The 12,424-nt window shown below is 39.4% G+C and overlaps 1 long non-coding RNA gene and 1 pseudogene across 2 annotated transcripts in view; one reads left to right on the top strand and one right to left on the bottom strand.

Moving 5' to 3' along the window:
- Nucleotides 1-12,424, top strand: part of LOC144232239 (uncharacterized) — a 51,111-nt gene that overhangs the window by 20,367 nt on the left and 18,320 nt on the right. The window lies entirely within an intron of this gene.
- Nucleotides 5,637-6,233, bottom strand: LOC144232246 (meiotic nuclear division protein 1 homolog pseudogene; annotated as a pseudogene).

Genomic DNA, 12,424 nt, shown 5'->3' with positions numbered 1-12,424 from the left:
GGGGAGGTAGACTGTCAGTCCATCAGTTTTGTGCTCCTTAGTAGACTGGGTAAAGATTTAATGGGAAGGAATTATTTAAAAGATAAAGATAAGCTCTTTACAGATTGTGTGATTTTTATCTATGTGATTATATCTATTTTTATCTATTTCCTCTTGTTAATTAAAAATATTTATGTGAGTGTGTGTGTATATATTATACCAACATAGATTTATATCAATATATTATCAGAAATATGATTCCAGATAATATTATTGATTAATAGGCTACATTCTATGACCTAAACAAACAAACAAAAAACCAGAAAATAATACTTTGCAATCTAGTTCAGTTGCCACACATAACTAGCAACAAACAGTGCACGGCAGTGTAACTCATACCACATTCTTGAAAATAAAATTAAAAGAAAATTCGAGTTAGAGATGGGTTAGAGATACAGGCGTGGCAGAGGTTGGGTTGATGGAGCAAAGCTTTTAAAAATACAACGTGAAAGTGGTTCTGCTAGTTGAACAAAATGAAATCTTATCATGTATGTTATACTCTCAAGGCAACTATAACATTTTTTTTCCAGCTTTGCAAAAGATACTTTTAAAAAGGCTTGCATAAGATTACCAAGATACCCATCATAAAATTGTCATTGTCAGTATACTTATAGAAGACATAATTTCAAAATTTAGTTCTGTCGTGGGTTAAAAAAAAATACTAGAGATATGTCCAAAAAGAAAAAGAATAGTGAGAGTATGAAAGAAATACAGAAAGAGAGAAAGAGATCCATACAGAGGATCTTGTTTTAAAAACATAGCCAATGATGACAAAGTTGCCTTAACATAAATGGTTCTTAATACCTGGGTGGCTACAGATAGCAGAGCATAATGATTAAGGACATTACTTCAGCAATTCTCTTCTCTGTAGCATCCATGTTTCTTTTCATACTTAATTATTCCTCTCATCTTTTTTTAAAATTTTTTTTAACGTTTTATTTATTTCTGAGAGAAAGAGACAGAGTGAGCAGGGGAGGGTCAGAGTGAGAGGGAAACAAAGAATCCAAAGCAGACTGCAGGCTCTGAGCTAATTGTCAGCACAGAGCCTGATGCGGGGCTTGAACCCACGAACCATGAGATCATGACCTGAGCCAACATCGGACGCTTAACCAGGTGCCCCTCCTCTCATCTTTAAAACACAATAAACTTCTCGTGATGCCACTTCCCCTCCAGCTACCACCCTTCGCACCAAAACTACTGAAGAGTTGCCACCTTACCATCTTCGATTCCTTTGCTCCCTTCCTGTGTACCTTCTATTCCCTTTTCCTGTCTTGTTACATTAGCTAGAACTTCAGTTTGATGTTGAAAAGGAGTATTGGGAGGAGACATCCTTTCCTTGTTCCTGATCTTAGTGGGGAAATGTTGAGTTTCATACCATTAATTATGATGCTAGATGTCGGTTTTTTGTAGATAATTCCTTATCAAGTTGAAGATCTCTCACTGTCCAGTTGACTGAGAACTTTTATCATGCATGGGTGTAGGATTTTGTCACATGCTTTTTCTGCATCTATTGGTATGATAATGTGATTTTTAATATTTTCAATGTGTGGGTATTGTATTATATTATTACATTGATTTTCTTTTTTTTAATTTTTAAAAATGTTTATTTATTTTTGAGAGAGAGACACACACAGAGTGTGAGTGGGGGAGGGTCAGAGAGAGAGAGAGAGGGAGACACAGAATCCGAAGCAGGCTCCAGGCTCTGTGCTGACACGGGGCTCGAACCCACTAACTGTGAGATCATGACCTGAGCTGCAGTCGGCCGCTTAGCCAACTGAGCCACCCAGGCGCCCCTATTACATTGATTTTCAAACGCTGACCCAGTCTTGCACACCTGGGATAAATCTCCTTTGGTAATGGTGTACAATTCTTTTTGTGTATTGTTGGAGTTGATTGGCTAATATTTTGTTGAAGAGTTTTGCATCTGTGTTCATTTCAATCTCTTTTCTGCCATTGTCTCTGAATCCACATGAACGTCTTTTTTTTTCCACCACTGCCCAGAGACTGCTTTAGTCCCAGGCCCCAGTAACTGCAATGTGTGTGAAACCAGTGGCTTTTCCTTGTTCTCACCTGCTCTCGCAGCAGACATGAATGCAGCTTGTTATCTCCGATCCTTGAAGCTTTGTCTTTGCTTGGGTTTCCTCTGGGATCTTGTGCTCTCCCTCCTCTCTTCTCCCCTGCTGACCCTCCTCATTTGTCTTTGGACCGCATCTGTATCACACCCAGGTTCATGGCATTAAGTATCAGCTCCACAGTATCTACTCCTAAATCTTTATGTTCAGCTCAGTCCTGTCCTCTGAGATCTGATCCTATATCCAGTGTTCTATGTGAAATCTTCAAAATCTGCCCAAATCGCAGTCCCAATTCTCCAAAATCTCCTGCATCTGGCAACTTGATCTTCCATTTGGCTTGGCTTCAAATTCCAAGTTATCCTTGATTCTTTCCTTTTTGCTCTCACACTTCAAATTCAATCATCAGGAAATTTCTCTTGGCTCTACTTTCAAAATATCCAGAATCTAACACTTGTTACTCCTCCACCCCCATGCCCTCCACCCCTAAGCCACCACTTTCATCTTACTTAAACCATTTTAATGGACACTTAACTCTTCTGCCTGCTTGTTCCCTTTCCCCATTCCCTCTCCGCAGTCTGTTGTCAACCAAAGTGTGACTTTATAGCTGAATTCTGGGCATGTCGTCCCTCTGCTCAAGCCCTCCAACATCAAACGATCTCAGGATAGAAGCTTCTCTGTCTTCACTGTTGCTATCTTCCTTCTCCTGGCCACTTGGGTGCTCCTTGACCACAGAATACGTTTCACCTCAGTGTCATGGTGATGTTCCCATTCTGCTACCTGCATTGCTCTTCCTCCACGTGTCCTCATGACACCTGTTCTCAGTCAGTGTTTCTCAGCCTTCCTGCGGTTGTCACCTTTATGATGAAGCCTTTCCATGCTGTCCCGTTTAAAGCCTCAGCCCCTCTGACCTGTGGCACTAGTTATTACTCTTCCTCGCTTTACTTTTTCTCCCAAGTATTTATCTTCTTCTTTTTAAAAAATGTTTATTTAGGGGTGCCTGGTTGGCTCAGTCAGGTAAGTGTCCGACTTCAGCTTAGGTCATGATCTCGCGGTTCGTGGGTTCCAGCCCCACATCGGGCTCTGTGCTGACAGCTCAGAGCCTGGAACCTGCTTCAGATTCTATGTCTCCCTCTCTCTGCCCCTCCCCTGCTAGTGCACTCTCTCTCTCTCTCTCTCTCTTAAAAAGAAGTAAGCATTAAAAATAATGTTTATTTATTGGGGCACCTGGCTAAGCATCTGACTCTTGATTTCAGCTCAAGTCATGATCTCACAGTTTGTGGGATTGAGCCCTGTGTCAAGCTCCGTGTTGACGGTGCAGAACCTACTTGGGACTCTCTCTTTCCCTCTCTCTCTCTGACCCTACCCCACTAATGGGCACTTGCGCATTGTGCTCTTTCTCTCAAAATAGACAAATATGCTTATTTATTTTCCCAAAATAAAGAAAATAGGTTTATTTATTATTTCTCTCAAAATAAATCTTTATTTGAGAGAAAGAGAGAGGGAGCAGGGGGAGGGATGGAGAGAAAGGGGAAAGAATCCCAAGTAGGCTCAGTTCTGTCAGTGCAGAGCTGACATGGGGCTCGATCCCAAGAACTGTGAGATCATGACTTGACCTGAAATGGAGTCAGACTCTTAACTGACTAAGCCACCCAGTTGCATCCCAAACATTTATCTTCTAATAGCATATTATTTTATTTATTTTTGTGTTTGTTGCCTGTTCTCCCCCTAGTATCCAGGCTCCACTGGGGTATATATTTTTTGCCTGTTTTTTTTTTTCACTGTTCCATGCCCTCCAACTTGTGTGGTCCCTGTCACCCAGCAGACATGGAAATGTTTGTTCAGTGGGTGCATGAAAGCGAGTTGAAAATCCTGCTGGTATAGCTTGGAATATACAAAAATAAAGTTTACCACTTTGTAAGACAGGAACAATAAGAAAACTTTTACAATTGTACATGAAGTGCATAGCAGTATACTTAGTAAGTTCTTCACATATTGTAGTTGTGTGTGTATTTTTAATCACTTATCTATCTTCTCTCAATAATGTTTTTTCTTTTTCATACTCATGCAGAAACATTTTAGTGACTTTCTTCTTCCCTGGCTGGTAAGATACTTGACATATAATATTAAGATCTTGGCAGTTGTAGTTGAAAATACCTTGAGCTATTTTTCCTAAAATGGTACTCAAGAACTTTCAATGCAATTATTTATAAGTTGGTTTTTTCCTCTAGAAAATGTTGGCACACCTTTTAGTATCACTGTTCATGGTTAAGAGTTGGTCTCCAGAGATTAGTGGTATCTTAGCCATTGTGCTTCAGGCTAAATAGAGCATTTCTCTTTTCCTTTCCTAAGGAAATTTTTAGAAAATTAATTGCTTTTTGATGTTTAATATTAAGTGGAAAAAAGTAAACATCATTAATGCTAGATGTTTTCTCCTTCACTTCTAAGATTTGATAATAGCTTTAGTTTTAAAAAACAAATTGCTAATAAGTTTCTAAATGGCAGGTACCATTTATTATTTTAATACATAGTAGGTATTGTATTAACATTTAATATTAGTGCTCATACCTATCTGAGATAAAAATTTAAAAACAATTTACAGTGAATAATACAGTTTTTAAAGGCACAGTGCTGTAATAGTACATAGCTGTCTAAGAATATTGCTCAAATTTAAAATAATTTGCTTATTTCTCTAATGTATGGTTTTGGCAAAATTTTACAGATACCTCAAATGCATGTGGCCTAAAATTAAGTGTGTATCTTCTGAACTGCTCTTTTTCCTCTGTTCCTCATCTTAACTAAGAGCATCCCACAAAGCCGAGGTGCAGGTAATTACCTGGGGATGATCTTAAATTTCTTCCTGTCTCTGCACTCTGACAATACCTGGTTAGGAAAAATAAAGATTGAGGTTTGCCATTCCAATATCTCATAATAATTCTTATGACCTTAGGTTAATTTGAGTTGCTATTTCCTATAAAAACTGTTTAAAGACAAGCTTGTCATTGAGCCTCTGCCTTTGGCCCCTTTCGATCTAATCTTAGTCTGGTTCATAGAGTGATGTGTCTGTAGATCTCAGTGGCCTGAGGTATTTGCTCCAGTCCAAATGCCTTAGCAGAGCATACACCATCCGATGTCCATTCACTTGGGGCTGGGGTCCTATTAGATGGTGGGCTGAGGAAAGCACGTTAGCCAGAGCAGAGAAGTCTCCTTTGGTCACCCCAGTGGGTGCCATGTTGTTAGTATAAAAACAGTCCTCCGCAAAGGAGAAAAGACCTGGAAGGGGTGTGGATTGCTAGAGCATGGGGCCACACAAGTAAAGCAACACCCAAAAGCCAAAACAATATGAAACAAATAATAAAAGACAGTGCTATGAAGTAGGAGACAAGAAGGAGGTATTATTATTATTTTTACACCTTATTTAAAATTAATAAAATTATAAACACAGTTTTAGGTAATTCAATACATTTAATCAGATGATATAAAAATATACATCAAGCACCTTCACCAACATTGAATATTTCAATCCTTTTAGTCACAGTGCTCTGGAATTCCAAAATTTTGTTATCCATTTATTTTTTTCAAATCCAAATGCTCTTTTCATCCAAGATTTTGCAAATATGTGATCACTCCATCTTTACCAGCTTCTGTGGCTACTTTATTTTCTTGGTGTGTTTCCTCTATAACTTCCGGGTCACATGCTTTGTATTTTTCTACTGCTGCCCTTAGCTGGTCTGTTTGGTCACAAAACTAAAAAAAAAAAAGCTCTTTTTCTAGCATGGTTGGCTCATATCAACTAATTTTAGTTTCCAGATGCTGTTTGGCAGGTCTGTGTGCTTTCGGTGTCTCTCAGATAACTGAGATTCTAGAACCTCCTACTTCCATTTCCTTCATGAAGAGCTGTACTTGGAAAAGCCCAATAAGCATTGGATGTTCCAATCCTCTCCCAGACAGCCACATGGTCATCACCTAAGCTTGAAAGGACTTCTGACAGAGCAGTAATACCTCTCTTTTGGGGAACCATCTTCTCCATGTCTTTAAATGAATTTCATTTTTTATCTCAAAAAATATTTCCAGCATGTGGGCTCTCTCTTCCTCTGCACGCAGTGCTTGTTTCTCCAACAGGATTTAACCTAGCATGGCATGCAAGTGAGACTAAGTCAGTGTGGTGCTTCCCTAATAAAGCCACGAATGCCCTGCCAACCAGCAGCCAAAGCACAGAAGGGCAAACCCTCGGATTTTCACTGAAATCATCTAACTAGTGTAGAGTGACGATTCATTAGCTTACTTTTGAAATTGTGAGCAATTTGGAAGTGTGCCCTATATGTTACAATACATAGAACCACTCACTCACTGATCAAAGATCAAGAGAGACTTTTGGGATGTGGGGTGTCCCAAGCACCTGCCTGCCAGCTAGCTGACACCTTCTTTCCCCGTTCCTGATAAAGGGCTGCACCTTTGGTGGCCCTAATCAAGGAACCTGGGGCATGGGTCCTGAAGTGACTCGTGGTCCTTTTGAGGCTGTGTGATGTTCAGGTAACATTCTCCAAAGCCCATTTTGTTTAAGGGAACGTGCCCTTGAGGGCGCATCAGAGGGGAGGTAGATGGCAGGTTCCCATGCTTACATCCTGAGGCTCAGGGGCACCAAGGAGAGGCTTGAAGACACTGGGCTCCCTTCAAAACACCCATTTTGGGGGAATTGGTTGGCTTGTGCAGAGGGATAGGACTGCATAGACATCATGTTCCCATCTTGTCCCAGGCTAATTGTGGTCAGTGGTCTCCCCCCAGACTAGACGTCAGCCTTTCAGCACTGCTTGTAAACTCAGAACCCAACATGCTCATACCTCTGCCTTTTTGTGAGCTGCTTCCTCTGCCTGGAAAGCTTTACTCAAGGTACTTGCAGAATTATCTCCTACCCACCAAAGCTCAAAGCTAACATCGTCTATGAAGGCGTTCTTCCATCTTCTCCCAACCCTTTATTTTCCAAGAAGGATAAAGCCCCTGTCCTTGCGTCAGTCACACCTTTGTGATATTGCTGCTACTAGAGTTATCACCTTGCAGGTAGCTTTCTCTTTACTGGCAGCCTCACTCCATTATCAGCTGGATCCTGGAGGGCTTCCCCCTTCCACTTGCTTGCACAATATCTGATACAGATCAAGCTTTGCTTTCCCTGCTTTAAATGTCAAATACAATCTTAATTCTTTCCCCAAGAAATAATGGTGGAAAAGGAAGAAAATCATCACTCCCAAAGTGTATACTGTTGAATACATGTAAGTTGATTTGATACTAAACGAAGATTTTATTTTATTTTTTTCATTTTGTTTTCATTTTTTAAATGTTTATTTATTTTTGAGAGAGAGCGAGCAAGAGCGAGTGAGCAGGGCAGGGCAGAGAGAAGGGGAAAGAGGAGCCAAAATGGGCTCTGCACAAACAGTAGTAAGCCTGATGTGGGGCTTGAACTCACAAACTGCGAGATCAAAATCAAAGTTGATTGCTCACCTGACTGAGCCCCTTAAGACGATTTTAAATGGCTTACATTCTTTTTATACTTTTCAGTGCTTCATTTGTTTTATGATTTTTGAATGTTAAGGTGATATGAAGCCATCAGTCTGAAGAGATCAAGATTTTACATTGGCAGGGGTGCCTGGGTGGCTTAGTCGGTTAAGCGTCCGACTTTCGCTTAGGTCATGATCTCGCCGTTCGTGGGTTCGAGTCCCGCGTCGGGCTATGTGCTGACTGCCAGCTCAGAGCCTGGAGCCTGTTTCAGTCTGTGACTCCCCCTCTCTCTGACCCTCTCCTGCTCACCCTGTCTCTCTCTTTCTCCTAGAAACAAATAAAACATTAAAAAAAAAAAAGATTTTACATTGGCAAAAATAACATAGTAAGATTCAGTTTAACGAATAGATAACATCTGCTGGATCCAAAACTCTGCACACCAGGCGGGGTGGGCTGGGGGTGGAGGGTGGCAGTTGAACGTAAGGTGCTAATTCTGGTTAAAATTTGGCTTCGAGATATTTTGAGATTTTGGTGGAATTTTTATGCATCTAGCCCACAATTTAGAGTTCCCAGCTGTTGTAGATTTGGGAGAAATGGCAACTACTTCATCCCTCTGCTTCTTTTCCTTGAAATTGTCATTTTGCCAGGTAGGCAAAAAGCAAGTCCTCAGAACCAACTGTCCAATAAGAAAATCTATCAGAATCCGTGTTCCGGTAGTGGTAGAAGGAGCATGTATGATGAAGCCAGGATAGTCTTGTTGTGGATTCTGCTGTCCATTGTGGGGTGCAGATGTTTCTGGTTTCATATGTGTAGTGTTTGTTTAATTCTGAGTCACTTAGATTTTGCAAAATGTGGTGTTGGCTGATTGCAGCAGTGGAAATGGAGCAGAGGAAACTGAGACCACAGATTTCTCCTAGGGTTCTCAGCCTTAAGATAAGACTTGCTGGTGAGTTTTCTTTTTTTGCGAAAATGTACCTTCTGAAAATAGAAGTGATATTTTAAGTCTTTTCAAAAATATGCACCCCATATATAAAGTCTATGAGGTCCCTGTATAACTGATCTCAAAACATACTGTTTGCATTCTACTGTTTAAAAAATCATGTAATGGATTAACATTTCACTTCGTGTGCCATTGGTGAGTGTTCCCCTACTTACCAGAGTGATAGTCTTTCCTTTTTCTTTTACTTTTTAACTATGAAAAAAATAAATGCCTGCCCTGACATCTCTAGTACTAGGAAAGCATACAGAAACTATATATATACTATTTAACTTCTTTCCTTTCTCCCCTCTCATTCTAGAGCTCCAGAAGTTACGTCTACTTTTTTTTTTTAATATTTTTATTTATTTCTAGGAGAGACAGAGACAGCGCGAGCAGGGGAGGGTCAGAGAGAGAGGGAGACACAGACTCTGAAACAGGCTCCGGCCTCTGAGCTGGCAGTCAGCACAGAGCCCGACGCGGGGCTCGAACCCACGAACCGTGAGATCATGACCTAAGCGAAAGTCGGACGCTTAACCGACTAAGCCACCCAGGCTCCCCAAGTTACATCTACTTTCAAATGAGTGGACATCTTCCTAAAATCCTTACTACTCATATTAGCTTCCTATGGCTGCCATAACAAATAGCACAGACAGGGCGGCTTAAACAGCAGAATCTGTTACCTTATAGTTCTAGAGGCTGGATGTCCAAGATCAAGGTTTTGGTAGAGTCGGTTTCTCCTGAAGCCTCTCTCCCTTCTTACTGTGTCTTCATATGGTTGTTTCTCTATCAGGTCTCTCTTTTTTTTTAATTTTAATTTATTTTTGTGGGAGAGAGAGAGAGAGCGAGCGACAGAGGGAGAATGGGGAAGGGGCAGAGAGAGAGGGAGACACAGAATCCGAAGCAGGCTCCAGGCTCTGAGCTGTCAGCACAGAGCCCTACTTTGCAGGACTCAAACTCACGATTGGTGAGATCATGATCTGAACCAAAGTCAGAAGTCTAACCGACTGAGCCACCCAGGTGCCCCTCCCTCAGGTCTCTTTGTGTGTCCCAATCTCCTCTTATAAGGACACGCGTCTGATTGGAGTAGGGCCCACACTAACAGGCTCATTTTACCTTTATCACCTCTTTAAAGGCCCTGTCTCTGAATACAGTCATGTTCTGATGTATGGTGGTTACAGCTTCCACACTTGAATTTCCGAGGTGAGGGTTGGACACAATTCAGTCCATAACACCATGTCTATCCACAGCATCCTTTTACAGCACGAGCAGGAATACAGTACAGCTATTTGCCTGTGATTTGTTTTTCACTTAACAACATAACAAGATCTTTCAATGTTGGTAGTTGTTCTCTTCAAGGACCACAATGTTCCCTGGTAACATCGCAATGTCCAAGCCATCAACGGATGTTTAGCTTGCTTCCAGTTTCTTGCTATCATATATAATACAGCACTGAATGTCCTTGTAAATGTATCATTTTTCATAAGTGTGATTATTTCATTTAGGGATGGATTGACAGGGATGGAATTTCTGGGTCAAAGTGTAGGCCATTTGTATGTTTTAACATATTGCATATTGTGATCCCTAAAGGTTCAATTTATGTTCACACGAAGAGGACTTGGGAGTGACTGGCAATCTTCAACACTCCCCAACTTTGAATATTGTCAATATCTTGAAAAAATTGTATATCTGATGGACAAACTTACTGTTTTAATATGTATTTCTTCTATACCTAGACAGGTTGTAATTTTGTAATTTTATGAATGTCTTTTTACATCAGATGGCCATTTTTCTTTTTTCAAAAATTTTTATTTATTTTTGAGAGAGATAGAGAAAGACAGAGGAAGAACAGGGGAGGGGCAGAGAGAGAGGGAGACACAAAATCTGACGCAGGCTCCAGGCTCTGAGTTGTCAGTGCAGAGCCCAACATGGGGCTCGAACCCAAGAACCCCAAGATCATGACCGGAGCTGAAGTGTGATGCTTAACTGACTGAACCATCCAGGCGCCCCTCAGATGCCCATTTTTCTGTTGGGTTGTTGTTATTCTTCTTATTCATAATAGTTCTTCATATATAATGACCATTTATCTTTCATCTGTTATACACTTTAAACTACTTCTTTTAGATATGACTTAAGTTTTAATTCTGTTTATGAGTCTTTTTGACCTAAAAGGTTTGAAATTTTCATGTGATCAAATCTATGCCTATTTTCCTTTTAAAAGTTTGCTTTTTTTTTTTTTTTTAGGAATGTCATCTCTAATAAGCAATGGCCCTTTTCCTGTACTTTTTGGGATATGAATTAATTAAATGTGTTTCTTTTCTTCCTTTTTTTAATCACACAAGTCATAGTTTTAAACTATACAGTAAAACTTGGAGTCAAACGTGAAAGTCTTTACTTTTCCATCTCTTGCCTACATACCCACCTCTATTTCCGCTATGCGGGGCCACTGTCATTTCCTGCTTAGTACCTAGCTTGCTAGCTCATTCACTATTTACATACATTCGTATCTCTCATTAGAAAAACATAAGATCAAGATTTATGTTTGCTCATTTCACTTACTTTTTCCACGCAGCAGTATGTCTCAGAAACTTTAAATGTCAGGACATATAAGTCTACCTTATTCTTTTCAGTTTCTTGGAAGCTTTAAATGTCAGGACAAATAAGTACCTTACTCTGTAGTGGCTGAATGCTGGTTCAGTGTTATATTATACTTTATTTAACTACTTCTATGATAAACATGCAGTCTTTTTCAAATTGTTCTGTCATTATCACAATTTCAGAAAGTAGAATTGCTTGTTTTGGTTGTTAATGTTTAGATTTTAATTTACTTGATATTTCTTTTCATAGACAACATAAGACAAGATTCTTCATCATACATTTAACAGCCCATCTTTTCTTTATCAATTTGAAATGCTACTTTATTACAATAACATACAATATTATACCTAATTCTTTACCATATTATATTTTACAATATATTTGGCTAATTTTATAATATTATACCTAATTCTGCCTCTTGACTCACTCTTATTATTTTCCTATTGCTATGCCAGGACAATACTCTTTTAATTATTGAATAATTATAAAATGTTCGAGTATCTGCTACAACTAGATATTATAATTTTTTCCCCTAAGAGTGTTTAGGGGAAACACTTGCCATTTGCTTTATTTTTTTAATGAGCTAGAAACAGCTTGTCAAAATATAGAATCTTTTTGAGTCAGATTTAGATTGATAAATTGATCTGGTAAATATTGACTTTTTTAGAGTATCAAGACTCCTACAGTAACAATGGTATGTCTCTCTATATTTTTATAGTTCTCTTTGCTGTCCTTCAATAAAGTTTCTTTATAAAGGCTTTGCTTGCTTATCTTTAGTTACATTCCTACATCTAGTATTGTTTTGGTATTATAAATGGGATTTTTTTCTAGTACATTTTATAATTGGTTATTGCTGTTATGTAGGGAAGTTATTTTTTCATTTGGATATTTATTTTGCATCTCATTAGGTAGCCCTGTCCCCAAGAGCCTATCAATCAAATGCAAAGAAAATCCAATATTTAAATTGGAACAAAAGGATAACTAGAGGCACAATCTATGTGTGTGTGTGTGTGTTCTAATCTATAAATTCGTATCAGAGCTCTCAAACGTGTAAGCAAGCTTATCATGGTCATACAAGGCTTATTGGAAGAGCCATTTGACTTGGTCCTTCAAGAAGAGGCAACTGTACAAGCAATATGGGTTCTAGTGAATAATGTCAGGGAGATGAGACTGAGTATGAAACACACTTGCAGAAATTATTGGAATTTCTTGACATCTCAGAGGATGACATAAAAAACCCAGAGATAGC

The sequence above is a fragment of the Crocuta crocuta genome, unplaced genomic scaffold, assembly GCF_008692635.1.
Source record: "Crocuta crocuta isolate KB4526 unplaced genomic scaffold, BGI_CrCroc_1.0 scaffold94, whole genome shotgun sequence".
Taxonomy (NCBI): domain Eukaryota; kingdom Metazoa; phylum Chordata; class Mammalia; order Carnivora; family Hyaenidae; genus Crocuta; species Crocuta crocuta.
The sequence above is the reverse complement of the archived record's forward strand: the minus strand, read 5'-3'. Positions and strand labels throughout refer to the sequence as shown.